The sequence below is a fragment of the Pteropus vampyrus genome, unplaced genomic scaffold (assembly GCF_000151845.1).
Source record: "Pteropus vampyrus isolate Shadow unplaced genomic scaffold, Pvam_2.0 Scaffold11, whole genome shotgun sequence".
NCBI classification, from domain to species: Eukaryota; Metazoa; Chordata; class Mammalia; order Chiroptera; family Pteropodidae; genus Pteropus; species Pteropus vampyrus.
In genome coordinates this window covers 2535823-2554728 of record NW_011888792.1, presented here as the reverse complement: position 1 = coordinate 2554728, position 18906 = coordinate 2535823, and the positions used below count along the sequence as shown (strand labels likewise).

General features: G+C 37.1%; 1 pseudogene; it reads left to right on the top strand.

Moving 5' to 3' along the window:
• The first annotated feature begins 2552 nt into the window (after window positions 1-2552).
• LOC111732073 lies at window positions 2553-2671 on the top strand (annotated as a pseudogene).
• The last annotated feature ends 16235 nt before the right edge of the window (window positions 2672-18906 follow it).

Here is an 18906-nt window from a genome sequence, read left to right as displayed (position 1 = left end):
CTGCTAAGCCTATTAACATTCCTCCATTCTTTTCACAAACTTATCTGATGTATGCCAGGTATCGTGCTGGGTGCTGGAAATACAGTGAACGAGACAAGCACTGTCCCTGCTTTAACAGAGTTTAGAGTCTTTAGTCAGCAAGACCCCAGACAAATAAGCAGAAAAAAACATTTCAGCCTGATCATTTTATGAGGCTGTGTAGATCTGGTCGTTGGAGAAATAGTAAAGGCTAAATCAACCAAAACTTCCCCAAGAAAAAAATATATGTATACAATCTGGCAGACATTGATACTGATAATCTTGATAAGCCTTCACTATCTTTGAAAAAGTCACTGATAGAGCTGTTTACTAAAGAGCAAACACTAGTTTACTGTATCATTAGGAGTTATTTACATTACAACAAGGCATAGAATCGATTGATATGGAAATCAGTTAAGAATGCTTTAACAGCAAAACAACTGCAGAACTGCATGTTATTCTAAAACATAACACCTAAGAACCACATGAAAGTTAAATTTAAATGTTATATGCATGAAAGATGGAAATTTCCTAGATGCTTTAAGAAACACTTATAGATTGCTATTCTGAGTATCAAATGATAAGAGCAGTGAAAAGAACTACAAATGAATTATAGGTAGATAATATGTGACTTACACATAAGTTCCATGTAAGATCATTATTCCTTTGACACTTGACAAGCTTTACTCAAAAATAGTATTTTCAGTTATAGTTGGTAAATTTCAGAGAGAAATAATCGACCATCTTAGATCCACTTTGAAAGTTTTCTTACATAGTCAAATCAACAAATACAATCAATATGTTGATAATTTTCTATTAAAAAATAATATCGTGAAGATAAAATGTAAACTACAATGTCAAGGTATAGGAGATAAAGCTTTCCATAAATAAATGTAATAAAATGATAAACTATATAATTGAAAACAAAAAAAGTCAAAATCTTTAAAAGTAGTTTGTAACATGCTGTGGAAGAAGGAAAAAAATAAAAAGAAAGAAGAAAACATGAAGCAACAAAAACTTTCACAATCTAGCCATATTCCTAGAATACAAAAATCTTCAAGCCTCAAATCCTGAAGCCAACAGTCCCCTTTAGTCTTCTCAGCACATCCTCACAAACCTGGGGCTTGAGCATAAATAAGCTTTTAGGGCCGAGTAAAGTCTTTGGGAGACTTGCCACCCTGGTTTCGCTGTGGATAAGGATCAGTGAACAAATACCATGCTGAAACACAAGCTGTTCATCCTTTAGAAAGAGGGATTTGGCTTAGGATGGGTTTAGGGATTTCGATCCTGTGTTTGCTTCCCCAGCCTTCATGTGATTTTGCCAGAGGCCCTCTACCTTCCTGTTGCACTGCAAATTTTTCATTGGTATCACTTGTCTTATAGAACATATGCATTCCAGAAAATGTTCTTTCACATTTCATAATATTAATGTTCTTCTGCCTTATATTACATAAAATTAGGGATATCATCCCACAGAAAACATACTTGGACAAGGTATAAAAAATGATAGCCACTTGGTTATTCAACAATTATTTACTGAGTAAGCAGAAAGCACTTTGGGCAAAGCAGTATAAAGATGAAGTTCTTGGTCACAAATAATAGAAACTGACTGGCTAATTTTAGCAGGAAAGAAATTTATTGGCAGAATATCAGATAGCTCATAGAATCAACAGGAAGACTAAAGAACCAAGCTAAAAAAAACAGGCAGGAACCAAGGGCAATCAGACAGTAGGAACCACAACAAGGTCACATCCAAGTTTGGTTAGGATACTACTGCTGACTCACCCACAGGTAAAGATACTGATAGACTGACACCATACTGGACCCACTGGTTGCCAGGAACCTATTTTAACAATCCCTATCCATTTAAATGATTCGCTTCAGATTCAAATTCCCAATTCTGATTAGCCACACTTAGGTTTTATGTTCATGCCCTCGTTGCTGGGGCTGGGAAGAGGGAATATCTGGCTACTCTGGATTTAAGATGGAATTAGGGCTCGAGTACTCACCAAGACTCACGCAATGGGGAATTTCCTTTAAATAGGAAGAGAGTTTAGGTGCTCAGTGGTCAAAGAAATTATAAATGCCCACTTCAGTCTACAACTTTAACCAATCAGCATATATTCTTTTCCTCATATTTCCCCAAAAAGATGCTATGGTCATCACTTCTGCAACTTGTCAACATGCCGTGTTCTCTTAAGGTAGATCGGCATGATATACCAGATAATATTCTCATTATTTCCCCTTTCCCTCAGAAATTAATTTGTTCTCCACAGCAACAGTTGCTGCTGATCCCAATTTTGAGATACTATTAAGGTACATCTATATAAGCATCAATATTGGTGGGAAGGTATTACAATGAGGTCATGTTTCTAGCAGTGAAAAGATCAGTTAAAAAAAAAACAAACCAAAAATTTTTTTCAAGATTATAGAGACTATAATAATGATCCATAGTGTAAAGGAAAGCCTAAATTACACAATTAGAAAAAGTACAAAAAGGTACTTATGCTAGCACTGTGTTAGAATTACAAAGACACTACAACCATGCTACCCTGAATGTGCCCGATCTTGTCTGATCTCGGAAGCTAAGTAGGGTTGGGCCTGGTTAGTACTTGGATGAGAGACTACCTAGGAATACCGAGTGCTGTAGGTGTGTGTGTGTAAATAAATAGATAGATAGATAGATAGATAGATAGATAGATAGATAGATAGATAATTGCGAAGACAAATAAGATAGAGCCCTTGCTCTCCAGGAGCTTAGAGTATAGCAGGGTGACAGACATTTGAATAGACCATTGGAATGTAGCATGAGAGTATTGTAATGGAAATATATGCAGGTTTGATAGAAGCATGTAGGAAGGACCCTACTACAGATGTAATGGGCAGGGTGGTGGGGTGGTAGGGAAGACTCACTGAAGGATGTGAGGACATAACAATCTGAGCTGCCTTCTGAAGGATGAGTAGGAGTTAGCTTCTATCTTGCAAGCCTATTTTATAATCAAGAGCAATAAATCACTCAAGACGGCAAGACGGCAATTATGCTGCATTTTTATTGAGAACAGTTTCAATAGTGTCCTTTATTCACCTATCATAACACTTAACGCGCTGTATTGTAATTACTTGTGCTCTTGTCCATCTATCCACCAAACTTTAAGCTCTGAGGTAACAGGACCATGCCAGTCATGGTCACAGTGGTATTATCACCATCTAGCACAGTGCTTGGCTCAGGGTGATAAATAAATGTTTGCTAAGGGAAAAAATCAACATCAAAACATTTTACACATGGACATAGAAATAATTGCTGGAGAAACAATCTTAACAATTCGTTAAAATACTGCTAAACTTCAGAGGCAGCTTGTATATAGCTTAGTTTTAGCTGGTACTTGTGATAGTAAAGTCATAAAACTAGGGTTATATCTTTGATCTGCTATGAAAGATCCAGAGACTCAACTACTGCTTACTGAATAGAAATGCAAAAGAGATTAAGAGTAGTGGTGTTCACATATTTTTTACATAAAAAAGAAGGATTAACTTCCAAACTCTTCACTTTCTCATTAAGTTAAATCACAAGAACTTTTTTTCAGAACTTTTTTAAAAAGAAAAAAAAAAAAGCCCAGATGAAAGGGAAGTACTACATACTGTAACACTCTAGGAAGAAGAATAAATTGAAAGGGAATCTAATAGCCCTGTTTTTAGCTAGAGAGGCAGTAAACTTTGCTTGCGGGTTAGTGCTTTATGATACATGGAAACTCACTGTGGTCACATAGAAAACATCCCACTCTATGAAAAACACTGGCATTTGCAATAAATTAAATCCTAAATAGAGATAATGATTTGTCTTCAAACATTAGGTTGCATCAGAATTACCTGAAAAATTGTTAAAACAGATTTCTGGGCTCCACCCCAAGAGATGCTAATTCAGTAAATCTGGATTGAGGCCAAGAATCTCTAACTATCTTTCAAGTATGTTGATGCTGCCTTTTGGGGGCCATACATTGAGAACAACTGAACTATAGCAATCCCTTGCATTTTACATAGCTTTAGTGATTTCACTTATTATATCCTTCCACTCTTCATTCAAGTTCAAGAATCTCTCTTCATCTTAGAAAATTCATTTTCTTTTACAAACTTTTATTTTGGGAATCTCTTAGAAATGCTAAAATACCAATAGTCATGGACCATTGTAATAAACATACATTTTTTATAGCATTCCTTTAACAATAAGATGAGAAGGCGGAAGTTCAGAAATATTTGAGTATGATTATATTATGGTTCTCCAGAGAAACAGAACCAATAAGATTGATTGAATGATTGATTGATTGATTTACTTATTTATTGGAAGAGATTTATCATGAGGAATTGGCTCACAGATTATGGAGGCTGAGAGGTCCTACTATCTGTCATCTGCAAGATGGAGATCCAGGAAAAGTGGTGATATAATTCCAGTCCAAACTCAGAGGCCCGAGAATCAGGGAAACTAATGGTATAAATCCTATGCAAGGACAGGAGACCTACGTCTCAGCTCAGCAGGAAGGAAGACAGTAAAAGGCGTGAATTGCTCCTTCCTCTGTTTTTTTTTTTTTTTTTATTGCATTTACTCCTCCTTCCTCTGCTTTTTTTATTGCATTTAGCCCTCAACTGATTGGTGGATGCCCACCCACACTGGAGAGGATAGTTTACTTTATTGTGGGGACTGTTTCAGATGCTAATCTCATCTGGAAATACTCTCACAGACACAACCAGAAATAATGTTTAACCATAGAGAAAAAACAGATTATCTCCGTTTTAAAAGGAATAAAATGCAGAGTGGCAGGAAACAATACAAATATTGTACAGAAATCAATATGATAATAATTGTACAGGCCTGAGATGAAATAACTTGTTACCAAAAGTTCTATTCTCAGCCAAAAATTATTTACAAGTTAAGGCAACACTCTACTCCCACCCGATGAAAGGCCGTTCTCATAATCACTGCTATAAAGGGAGGAATCACCCTTGCCTATGGCCCAGCCTCACGGTATATCGTACCACCCCCAGACCAAGCTTGCCTCTTCACTGGATAGCGAGACAAGGGGACCCCACCTACCTACTGACCTTTTTGCCCAGTGCTGTTGCTGGCGTTCACCTTGAGCCTCTTTGTACATCAAAGGGAAATCCACAGTAACCAAAGTTGAATAGAGAGCTAAGCCCAGAGTGGTAAGGAAAAATACCACGGGCTACTCTAAGGAATTTGCCAATGAAAGGAACCTAGAGCCTCGTGATTAATGGCAATATAGGAGACAAGGAGAAAGCTTAAACCCATGGAATGGAGAGTCAGAACTGGGGCCTTTACAAGCCAAGATCTTAGAAGGGCTGCAGTGAGAGGATGAGAGAGAAGAATTTCTGCTGGAAAAAAGAACCCTTAAAAAAAACTAAAAACTGTCTCTCACAGGCCTTATCATAGGGTAAGGGAGAAAAAAAATGTGTCTGGTGAATTCATAAGCACAAACCTGCCCACACATGGGTTAGGTATTCACATTAATTAGTGTGGTCTAGGAAAGTTCATGCCAAATGCTTCTGGTTCAACAATGCCACAGGGCATCTGGTGGAAGCAAAGGCAAATCCTCACTAGAAAAATTCACCTTCAGTTTATGTTTTGCCATACTCAATTCTTCCACAAAAAATATAAATGTGTCCGTGCACGCGCACGTGCACACGTGTGTTTTATTGATGTAAGTTAATAGCTCTTCTGATGAGTATTATGAAATTTTGCTACTCAAGCAGCTCAATATGTTATTAGTGCTAAAATTGAATTCCTTTTAGAATTCAATAGTTACCAGCCCACTTGCTCAGGTATACATTCCTAAAATTTCTTGCTCCACATTTTATAAAGGCTTTATACAATGTTCAATGAACTCCTTCATTTGTGGCAATCAATGTTTGACATTCTAAAAGTTTAAGTCTTTTGATCTACAGTTAGATTTTAATAAAATTATATAAGTCCTTGGATCTTTAATTGTATACTTTCTAAACCATATGTAGTTAATCTTTCCAAAAGACTTCTTTTATGCAAAATAATAATCTTCTTTTTAGTGTTTTAGTGTTTCCTCAACAACTACTAGCTTCTAATAAAAGTTGTCATGATTGTTGGTTTTTTAAAAATATATATTCTGATACCCCCTTTAATACCTAGCACAGTATGAATTATATGATGAATTATTTAATATATATGTGATTAGGGAAAGAGAAGAAAGGAAGAATTCAGAGTATGGATGCAAATAGAGAGAAGTTGTTATTCTGGGTGTTAAGCATTGGTTCAGATGCTGAAATGTTTTAGAACTATAAAGCAAATGTCCCCCGGCCTCATCTATGTGGCTTCAGGGTACCGTCAACTTTCATAAATGTAAGACCTCAGCACCCTGCCAATATCTCCCTCCACCTTGAGTCATTCTGGGAGTCCCTGGTCTGCTACTTTTACATACAATCTCCTCAGTATATCTACTGTGTCTGCGTTGGATCCATGCAGAAATGGGGAGAATGACCTTTCCATGAGGATTCGTCTTGGCCTCTGAGCAAGCCTGGATGATCAGATGCTGTCTTGTCCCTTCCATCTCATTGTTGCTTCAGTCCTTGGCTCCAAACACAAAGAGGACTCCTCTATTACCCACTCAAATCACTTGGTCGATTGATGCATCCATTCCAGTTTTTATTCATTCGAAAAACATATATGGAGTACATATTATGTGCAGGTTGCTTGTCTAGGAGCTGTAGCAGACACAAGGAGGAATTAGAGGCAACTACTCGAGCCAATTGACATGTTTTCACCTGAAACAGATGGCCAAAGAGTCCAGTTGTAGTATCTTCTTTTAAAGAATTTTATCAATTCTAATATCAACCCTGCTACATTTTGAAATTTGGCATTTAAAAATCTGACTTAAGACAATGGAGACTATGCCAAGTAAAGAAAAACCTAAATTGCTCACAAAGGTTAATGAATGATGGTGAGGTTTATTATCCAGGGAGATAAATAAAAACCCAAAGCAGTTTAAATTGATTACATGCCTGTCCATGAGGAGCCATCATCTCCTGGTGCCTAAGCTACCACCAAGTCATAAGATACTTTTAGAAGATGCATTAATTCTTTTAATGAATTCTTGCCTTGAGCAGTAAATGGCTAGGACTGGGAGAACATGGCTTCCCTAATGAGCATACCTTATCACGTTGTCTTGTGATGCAGATGACAAGGTAAATGACCTATGATGGAAGATGACAAGAGGTCTGCATCACTGTAGACAAACAAATGATTCACATCAGAACAGAAAACTGACCAACTGATTGTACAGGAGGCTGACACCTAAAAGAGAGAAGCTTATTACCACAGCAAGAAAAAACATAACAGTAGTTTTCTATGGTGTGGAAATCTATACCAGATGGATACATTTAACATTACCAAAAAAAAAAAAAGAAGAGAAGGAGGAGGAGGAAGAAAAGAAAAGAAATCTACATCCTAGATTTCTCTTCTAGTTCTGAAACTGTGGAATTTCTATCTAGATATGGGTATTTTAGACCTGTGCTATCCAATATAGTAGCCACTAGACACATGAGGCATTGAGCATTGGAAATGTGGCTAGTTTGAATTGAAATGTGCTGTTAGTGTAAAATATATGCCATATTTCAGGGATTTATTAGAAATAAACAATGTTAAAATCTCATCAATATTTTAAAACATCAATCACATGTTGAAATCACAATATTTTGGATATTGTGGGTTAAGTAAACTATATTTTTAAAAATTATTTAACCTGTTTCTTTTTCATTTTTAAATGTGGCTACTAGAAAAAAAATTTAATTACATTTACAGTTTGCATTATATTGGATAGCGCTGTTTTAGATATAACTGTATTTACTGTATTTAGAGATAATAACCTGGAGCTGGCTCTTTTATGTTTAGATAAAATGTCCTCAACAGGGTGATTCTCATAAGCAAATGTCACTGTGCTCAGTGTTCTATGAGACAGATAAATAGTAACTTGCACCATAGATAAGGCCAACGTCCCATCACTGCTCAGAATTCAAAAGAAGGCCCATGGTGAAGAAACCTGCAAAACAAGGCCACTTCCAAACAGGTCCACAGACCACAAACAACAGACTTTTTCATACTGTGGCTTCAGCTGCATGAACTAGCATAAACAGCTAAATTAGATAAATTCTAGAGATGGTCCCAAAAAGATCCTTTGGCTACTAAAGAACTGGTTTTATTTGGCCTACTTTGAACGAAAATTTTTGTGAAAATGAATAGAATATATTTGTGAGCGCCTAGATTGGAAGACTAAATAACAAGGTCAATGCCACTGAAAACACCTCCTTTGTTATAGACTAAATTATTCCCCCTAATCCCATTTCATATGTTGAAGCCCTCACCCCTAGTGTGACTGTATTTGAAGATAGGGCCTTTAAGAAGGTAATTAAGGTTAAAAGGGGTCATAAGGAGGTACCCTAATCAAATAGGACTAGTGTTCTTATAAGAAGAGGATGAGACACCAGATCAAAACTACCTCCACCTCACCCTCCTCCCACCACCTCTAGCCATGACCCCAAGTGAGCACAGAGGAAAGGCCATGTGAGTCTGTAGTGAGAAAGTGGCAGTTTTGCAAGCCAAGATGAGAGTCCCACTAGATATCAAATTTGCTGGCACCTTTATCATGGACTTTGATCCTCCGGAACTGTGAGAAATAAAGTTTCTTGTTTAAACCAATCTATGGTATTTTATTATGGCAATCCAAGCAGAATAATACAACTCTTAAAGGGAATTCTGAAGAAAAAGTTTATAAAAATCAGTTTCATGGACCTTTAAACACCTTCCTTTGCTGCTGGTGTGACACCACATAATGCAGACTTTGTCCTGATGTCTTAGCAGTGACATAGAACTACTAAAGAAGTTGGCAACATAGTCGAAGGCTCAAGACTGATAAATTTCCCATCCCTGAAGTATATATTTTGAAAACTTGAAATTGCTGCAAAAAGACTGCAGCAATATCTATATGTTCCATGGGACAGTCCTAAAATTCTTCTTGGTGAAAAAATACCTCAGAAATTTCAAGAGAAGCATAAAAGCTTAGCGATAGATGTCATTCTAATGAATACTGAAGAGATTCTTATCTTGTTCTCTTACCTTGTATCCAAACTAGCCCTTAATTTAATATATCTTCACCTAAGTAGTTCTCATTAATAAGAGTATGCTCTAAAATCAAGCCATTATCTATTCTAAATTAATTTATTGGAGCATTTATTTTAATTCTAGACAGGTGGATATCATACCTTCCTGGCCTTAAGAATCATGCGTGGAGCTTGTTAAAAATGCAGATTCTGGGTTCTCATTGCCAGGGGATTTTGACTGGGGAAGTATCTGGAGTGGGGCCAGACCTTTATTTTTAAAATTCACCCCAGGGGATCCTGACCTAGGCAGTTCCTAGACCACAAGTTGAGAAACGCTATTCTAGGTTTCATGCAAATTTGAAGAAGGAGTTATCCTAAATTTAAATGGAAACACACTTAATGTTTTCCACATGTTTATTATTAGTATAATTACACTTTGAAAAGTATATGGACCTTCATTATTTTAACTCTCCGTTATATCCTCAACAATTGCAATTTTACTGAAAAGTTTATGTGTGTTAACTTCATTTACTGTTTTACACGCCAACTATGTACTAAAAATCATGTCAACACTCCACTCGAAGGAGTATTTTTAAAAAGATATAAAGATCATTTGCATTCCACAGTAAATTCTGATCTAAAATGAATAAAAAAGGGGGGGAAATGTATTCATCCATACAAGTTTATATTGGTGACGACATTAGTGAAATGTATTCACTTAGGTAACCAATATATGTATGTGATATTGTGCTAGCACCAAGGGAGAGACAAAGATGCATTAGAGAGCTATCTATCCTCAAGAGGCTGACAGTCTAGTAGGAGAGATAAGGCATGGGAATGAATACTGACCTAGACGATAAGAAGTGCTACACTATAAGAAGTACAAATTGAATATTGAGATTTTAGGGGAGGGAACATTCAGTAGGATTGCAGTAAAGGCTGAATGTGGGGAAATGGCCGAAGATGAAGCCAGAGAGGTAGGCAAGGGCCAGATCATGAAGAATCTTGTTTGCTAATAGAAGGAGTCTGATACTTATCCTAAGAGCTATAGGGAGCCACTGGAAGATTTTAAGGAAAGAGGTGACATGCATTCACTCCCTCAGTAATTACTGAACACTTTCTGCGTATCCAGCACTGAGTGAAACTGCCCCATGGAGCTTTTACACTATCTGAGAGTGCAGGCCCCACCCAGACCTACCCAGTTAGAACCTCTAGGGCTGGTGAACAGAACTGCGCTATTTAAAATCTTTCCCAGTGATTCTGATGCAGAGCCAAGTTAGGCAACCACCACTGGTGTATTTGAATACATATATATGAAAAGCTCTTTGCCCTGAGGTGTCTTTATAGGGAGAGCATTTGAGAAAGAAAAAACAAACAAACAAACAGAGCTAGTGATAAAATCACGTGGTGAATTTTGCTGAAATCAGTAGGGCAAGAGGCAGCAACAAAGGTGAGGTGGGTATCAATTTATTGGGTTGTTTAATTCTTGAACAAAGAAGACAGTCTGAAAAAAATTATTTTAGGAAACTTTTGTCAGTGATGTCCAGAATAGATTAGAAGAAGAAACTGGACACAGAAACACCAAGAAGAGCTGGACACAACAATCCAAGGATAGCATTATGGTGGATGGCTGAAGTGATGACTGAAGGGACAGAGGAAACTGAGTGACAGTGTTTGGAAACTGCCACATGGCTTATAATGTGTGTCACTAAGAGAAAGAAGAAAAACACCACGTGAGAGAAAGAAATAAAGCAGGAGAGAAGGAAAGTGGATGAGATAATGCTGAAACTTGCATTGTAAGAAATAATAGTTTTATCTACAAATGTAAACTGTGAGTTGTTTGTATAGGACCTAGAATATAAAGTTTTGAAATTGCCCTGAAAGTTGCCATTTTGTAGATGAAAAACTTAAGCACGAAGTAGCAAATATTCCAAAATGTCAAGTAAAAGTGGTAACTTGTTTTGTGATTCATACTTGAGGCTTATTCTTGGTAGTATTTCAAAAATAAATATCATATCCACAGTCTTGTTACTATTTTATTTAAGATTATTAGTAAAATTATTACTATTTATAGTATATATTATGTCACTTTTTTTTTTTTAATTAAAAAACTAAAACTACCTTTCTATTCTCTTATCCCTTGCTTTGCCTGGGTGTTTCTTCTTGTGTCAATCATGCTTTGGCTGAAAGTCAATTACGAGAACAAGGGCGAAAAGGGAATAAGGAGCCTCTAGCCAGGTCCTCCCGCTAGGGAAAGATGCACCCACTCTCTGGAGCCTCCTATGCACAAAGGACGCTTAAGCTTTAAACTGAAAGTTCGAAAGAAACAAGGCCAAATACATGTGTGCAGGCGGTGTACTGCACCCCTCTGGAGTGCCACTCACCTCTGTAGATTTGTATATTTACTGTCTCACAGACAGAAATTAAATGTTTGAGGAGGAGTGCCTTTTTCCAATTCGTAGGAAGGCACTTCATGGGCTAGCAACAATCTTGGAGGAAATACTCTTTTTTTCAATATTTCTTAAACCATGGTCTTGAGACTAACTACATTAGGATCCTTTGTGAACTGACTTAAAAATGTAAATTTTGGGATCTCACATTAGACTATTGAGGTAGGCTTTGAAATCTGCATTTTCAACAAATTCCCATCAGGCAATGCTCACATTTATTTAAATACGACTTTTTAATTACTTGCCAGATGACCTCATCTTTCCTCAATCAATCATAATGGCATAAAGTATATATATTTTAAACCATTTTACTGTAAAACAAGAGACAGTACCCCAGTTCCTAACTGCCCTTCTGTTATAAAATTAAAATGTGGGAATAAAAATAAAGATGTAGATGGTAAGAAGTGAAGTTACAACTTCAGTGTCAGATACAAAGAGGTACCTCAAAATAATGTTGGAAATGCCATACGAAGTCATATGTTTGATCTGCCCAACCCAAAATGTCATATTTATACCTTTCCATGACCTCAAAGTCTACACTAGGATTATTTTTCAAACATCTCTAACTTGCCTATTATGGATCGTTGATCAATGTTTACAAGCTCTCATCAAACAAATTTACATTTTCAGTCTTTACAATCCATGAAATAGTATAGTCTTTATTACCTATTGTGTAAATTTTCACCTACCTTCTTGTGTCCTTAAAGGAGTTTCGTTGGACAGTGGTGTTTGCCTTAGCCTTCCTTTTGCTGTTTGATTTCTAGGCTGTAGTCCAAGGCCCTTGCATGATGAAGAGCCTTAATCTTTCAGTCTGTTCTTATAATAAAAACTGCCATCACCTTTTAGTCATTTTAGTTGTCCTTGTAAGGACTTATATTTTTTTAACCCATGTTGTCTTTTGTAAAGTTTGGTGACCTGAAATACACAGTAGTCCCCCTCTTATTAGCAGTTTCACTTTCTGTGGTTTCAGTTACCCACAGTCAACCATGGTCCAAAAATATTAAATGGAAAATTCAAGAAATAAACAATTCATAAGTTTTAAATTACACGCTGTTCTGAGTAGTGTGATGAAATCTTGCTCATGGGGCTTCTCCCTGTGCAGGATGTCAATCAACCCTTTGTCCAGCATATCTACACACCCACTCATCAAGTCACTTAGTAGCCATCTTGGTTATCAGATCAGCTGTCACACTATCGCAGAGCCTGTGTTCAAGTAACCCCTTATTTTACTTCATTATGGCCTCAAAGCTCAAGAGTTGTGATGCTGGCAATTCGGATATGCCAAAGAGAAGCAGTAAAGTCCTTGCTAAATATTGTCAGACAGTCAATAGTAGGCTAATGCTACGTCACAATGTTTATGTCATTCACCTCACTTCATCTCATCATGTGAGCACTTTATCTCACATCACAAGAAAAAAAAGGCTGAGTACAGTACAAAAAGATATTTTGAGAGAGAGGGAGACCACATTCATGTAACTTTTACAGCAGCATGTTGTTACAATTATTCTACTTTATTATTAGTTATTATTGTTAATCTCTTACCGTGCTTAATTTATAAATTGAACTTTATCACAAATATGTATGTATTGGGAAAACATAATATATATAGAGAGAGTTTCTAAGGCATCCACTGGAGGTCTTAGAAAATACTCTTGTGGATAAAGGGAGACTACTGTACACAACTGTCTGTGTATATGTACCTATACACCAAAGTTTTCTCACAAGCATAAAATCATACATGTGTTGCTTCTAATATCATTTCTCATTATGACATCACTTTCTTGACCTTTTGAGCTATCATCTGAGACCTCAAAAGCAATCTCAGATATCGAAATATCAGATATTGAAATTTGATAAAAATGGAAAATTTCCCAGGTAGAAGAGCCAAGATGAACTGAATAACATTAACCAGCTGTTTTCCCCTGAGAAACATTGCCTTCCATCTTACCTAGACTTACCCTCAGCTGCTTGGCTTTCATCCAAGTCTACAGTTTGGTCCAGAACATCTAAGGCAGGAAACTGCACTGCAGGGACCTGGTGAAAGGGAAGCGTCTAACAAAGCATCATTTGGACAGTGATGTTACTGCTTCTTCCATATGACTCATGATTACTTAAAAGATTCAGATCCTGACCTTCACGAGCATTCATCCTGAGCATGTGAGTATTGATAAGCCCTGCTTTGTGGGGAAAAAATGGCCTAAAGAACAGCACAAAAAGCCCAAAACTAGGTGTTTTCAAGCCTTGCTTTACAGGGAGATGCAGACTAGGTGCCATTTATGTTGAAGGTCACTGTGTATCTTACAGTAACTGTGCAAGCCAGCTGAGACAGCAGCAGTAGCACCTTGAAATCCCTCACCAGGGTGCCCAATTCTCCTTCCCACTTTTGCTCACACACTGTTCTCATCTGGGATATTGGTTTTTCTGACTGGTTTCTCTTTGAATAAACCCTTGGTTCTTTACTTGATTTCTCCTTTCTATCCCCCATCTGGTATGAATTTTGAAGCCTTCTTACATTAACACCCAGCCAGAGCCCCACTGCTTCTGCCCAAATCTCAAAAAAAAAAAAACAAAAAAACAAAAAAACAAAAAAAAAAACTCAAGTGAAAAAACACACTATCCCCATGCACTTAGCAGCCCCATTTCTCCTGGTTTTATTTGCTCTAAGATATGACACTTGAATGCTGTCTCTGAACCAGGAATTGGTCTCTAACTAGATACCAAGTCTGCTGGTGCTTCAGTCTCAGACTTCTCAGCCTCCAGAAGTGTGAATAAACATCTGTTGTTTATAAGCAACCCAGGCTATGGCGTTGGTATAGCAGCCCAAATGGACTAAGACGGATGCTCAAAGCAGAGATTCAGAAAATTAATCTAATGTGGGGGTAGGGGGGTAAGTCAGAAGCAAGGAGAGCTAATAGAAGGTGAAAGCACTGAGGTAGTGAATTAGAATAATGGCAATGGGGAATGGGGAGCCACTTTTAAAAGGAAGATCCTAGGGATAAGTCCCCATGGTACATAAACAACACCTTTCATGGTTGGTCCCTAACTTTCTCCCAGCCTGTTTTCAGTGAGCCTTCTACTCTGTGTTCTCACAAGTTCCCAATGTCTTCAGCACCAATTCCTTGCTTCATTGCCTTTGTATATCTCTTCCTCACACTTCGGATTTGACCCCTGACACTGCTGCTCTGGTTCTGACCTCTGACTCTCTCTATCACTACAGTTTACATTGGTCCCCTTGCTTCACCCAGCCAAGCGCCTTCTCTAGGACCCAGCCTCAGCTCAGGTTACTTCGACCAGCATTCTTTCTAAATCTGTGCTGGTTTCAAGTCCATAACTCAGTTACTTGACAGACTGATCAGGCCTGAGTGATAAGACATTAGGAGGGAGGATATGATCTTGGGGTTTTGAACTTGAGGTTGAGGATTGGTTGAATGGAGTTTCTCTATATGGTGGTAGAAAGATGAAAAGCCACTAGTCTGAGAGGTAAAGTGAGATGATCACTTTTCACACACAAAGTAGAAGTGATGATGGGACACCCAAATGAAAATGTCCAACATATAGCCTGTTGGGTAGCAACTAAGGAGAGAGGTCAGGACCAGTCAGAGCATAGACTCACAGCCTGTGCATTGCATAACTCTGGAGGGTGGCATTCCCATAGACTGGGATGTAATGGTGCCCCCTGGAGTTGTACGAAGCTACAATCTTGGGTAGGGCAGGGAATTACCACATGGAGGATATATAAATGGAGCCAGGACATAATAAAACTAAGGGGAGAAAGCAAACCAGAAGAGGAACACAGGGCTAGGATCGCACTTTGGGAAAAATGTTGGGGGCAAAAGAGAATTTCTATATCTAAGGATTTAAAGGAACTAAGTAGTATTATAAATTAAATGGGATTTCAAGGAAGAAATAATCATCTCAAATGTTACAGAAAGGTTATAGAGAAGAGGACCTAGAAAAGAATTTAAGATAAAGTATAATGTGGTAAAAAGAGGATTGATCTGGAAGTGAGGAGTCAGGCCTCTGGTCTTGGAACAGCCACACCCTAGATGAGGCTCTTTATACCAGTGAAACTTTTCTCGTCTGTGTGTTATTAGGGATACAATAATTATCTTTCACTGAATGTTTCTATGTGCCAGGCCCTGCTATAAGCACTGTATATATTAACACATGTACGCCCCATAACAATTTTATTGTAGCCTTCCAATATTATCCGCATTTTATAATTAAAGAAACTGATACACAAAGAGCACTGAAGTAAAACCTAAAGTGACACAGACAATAAATGGTAGTGTCAGAATCTGTAAAATGAAACGGCTTGGCCTGGTATAGGAAGACCTTCTAGCTCTGTCATTTTAATATATACAAACTAGAAGGTTGCTAGAGACCTTTCAGGATGAGTTTCAAATAGAAGTGAGAGAGAGTAAAACGTGATGATAATGAAAGGAAGGAAGCATGTAGGTAAAAAGGAGAGAAGGATTGTGAGCATTAAAAACAACAGGGTCAAGTAAGGATTGTTTCAAGATAGATGAGACCTGTGTAAAGTGTTGCTTGAGGGGAAGGAGTCAATGAAGAGGAAGAGATTAAGGATGCTAGAGATGGAGGAAAATTGACAGCAGGATTGTGGAGAAAACGAGTTAGCCTTGAAAAGGGAGAGAACACCGACGATGGCGCAGAGATACCGACGTTTAGAGATAGACGGTAAGAAAGATGGGAAAATTCATGTCTGAGGTTCTTGCCTTTAGGAAATAAGAACTAAAAGAGCTATTAGCTCAAGGTAGACATAGGGTCTTGGGGAAATTTTTTAATTTTTTTATTATATTATAGAAATAAAATGTACTTATAGACAATTTGGAGAAATTGCAGAAAAGTAGAAACATCACCAAAGTCCTAGGAAACAAAGATAACCATTAGAGTGTTTTACCTTCCAATTCGGTGGAGTTTTTTTCACCTCCACATATTAACATTTATAATTCTAGTTATTATTTAGCTCTCATAAAATTTACATTTAAAGTTCATTTAATATTCTATCAAGTGGATGTGCTATAATATACTTAACCATTTCCCACATTTGAGCTGCTTCCAATTTTTCACTATTTCATAAATAAAGCTGCACTGAACATCTTTGCACATAAAATTTATTCTGCATTTAGAATCACTTTCAAAAGAGAATCTTTAAAGTATAACTACTCAGTCAATGACAGTATAATTGTAAACATCTTTAAGGCTTTCGACACTTCTTATACCATTTTACATTTTATCAGCAATAGATAAGAATTTAATTTTCCTAAACCACTGCCAGAATTAATTGTTAAAAAAAAAAACAATTTGACCGATGAAAAAGCAGTACCTTATTATGTGACACTACTTTTACTACTAGTGAGGCTGAATAATTTTTCGTATATTTGTTCATTGTTTTCTTCTACTTTGTAAAGTGTTTATTTTTGTTCTTTGTACATTTATCTTTTGGGTTCATAGAATTTTGCAACTTTAGGAGTTATATAATAAAGATTTTATTATGTTCCACTTAAAACCTCATAACTATTTTATTAACGTTATAAAATTTATTAATTAAAAATAATTGTCTTGTTATTATAAAATGTAGTATATATTCTGAGTCTGGTTCTTCAATCTCCCTTTACTCACACAAACTTCCCCCATTTGCTTCCATTCAGTTCCATTTCAGCTTAAGTTGGTCAGAGTTGGTGTGTGTGGGTTACAACACAGAATTCTAACAAACCCAGCAATAATCAATTAAGAAGTGCAATAAAAAGAAGCTGATACATGTTAGCAACCAGAACCATAATGTATCTAGGGATAAACTTAGCAGCAAGCATGCTAGACCTCCAGGAAGAAAACTATATATCTTTGCTAAAGACATAGGAAAAAACCTCAATGGAAGAGAAGCATACTCTTTTCATGGGGAGAAGGACTAATTTGCTATGAAGATTTCAATATTCCCCCAAATAGTTGTGTAAATTCAAGACCATTCCAATGGGATCATTTGGAATATAACAAGTTGGTTCAAATCTAGAAAAAATAATATGAGCAGGCAGAAACTTTTTGAAAATTACAACCTAATGTAAGGCAGTGATTGATACAGCACTTCGTTTCTACTTAAGGTAGAATAAACAAGTAGAGTGGTAGGGTCTAAGGATAAACCTGGGTAAATATGGAAAAAAGTGGTATTTCAGATCAATGGGGAAAGGGATGGTTGTTCAATGAATTGTATTTTGCAATAGTTGCCTCATGATTTCTAAGACACCATACTCTATAAGCTTTCCCCCTACCTTGCTGGCTGTTCCTTCTCTGTCTCATTTATTGGCTTTTCCTCCATCTAAGTGCACTAGAACTTGAATATGGACTGTATCATTTTATTTTTTAGATCTACCATATCTAGGAATCTCGCTTTAAATACCAACCTTCTACCAATGAATTTGAAATTATTCTGTCATTTTTATAGCTCTTAAACTCTAGCGTCATGTATTAAACTGCCTACTTGACATTCCACTTGAGATATCTAAAACTTAATATTTCCAAACCAGAACAAGTAATTCCCCTTTCATTTTCACCCTCCCTACCTCCACCAAACATATACACCCTTATATTTATAGCTTCCTTAATATTTCCAATCTTAGTAAATAACACCATCCACCAAGGTGCTCAATCCAAAAATCTATGTCATCTCTTATCTGTACTTTTCCTTCAACCTCTAACATTCATTCTACCAGTACATCCATGGACTCTGCTGGAGAGTAAGTAAAAATGGGTACCTAAGAACATGAGCCCTGGAACCAAGCTATCTGGGTACAGATGCTGACTCTATCGTTGACCAATTCTGTAACCTTGGGCAATCTACCTATACTTGATCAAGCTGATATCTGTAAAACAAGGATAATGACATCATCTAATTCATAGGGTACAGTGGGGATTAATGAATTAAGAGATTAGAATAGTAGCTGATGCATATTATGTGTTCAATAAATGTCAGTTACTATTGCCTCCAAAATATCTCAAATCTGTCGAATTTTCTCCAGATTTATGTGTACCTCCCTCCCTAGTTCAAGTCACCATCATCCCTTCTAACTGATCTTTCCACTTTCTCTGTTGCATCATTACAATTCGTTCTCCATACAATAGTCAAGGGCCCCTTTAAAAATGTTATTATGCTCCCCTGCTTAATAACTTCCACTGCCTTCTTTAACATGGCCTGAAAGTTCCTGCGTGAACTAGCCCTGTCCCAACACTCTTCCTCATCTGGCAATTTTCTCCATCTTCCTCACATCACTCCATCTACAGCAGTTTC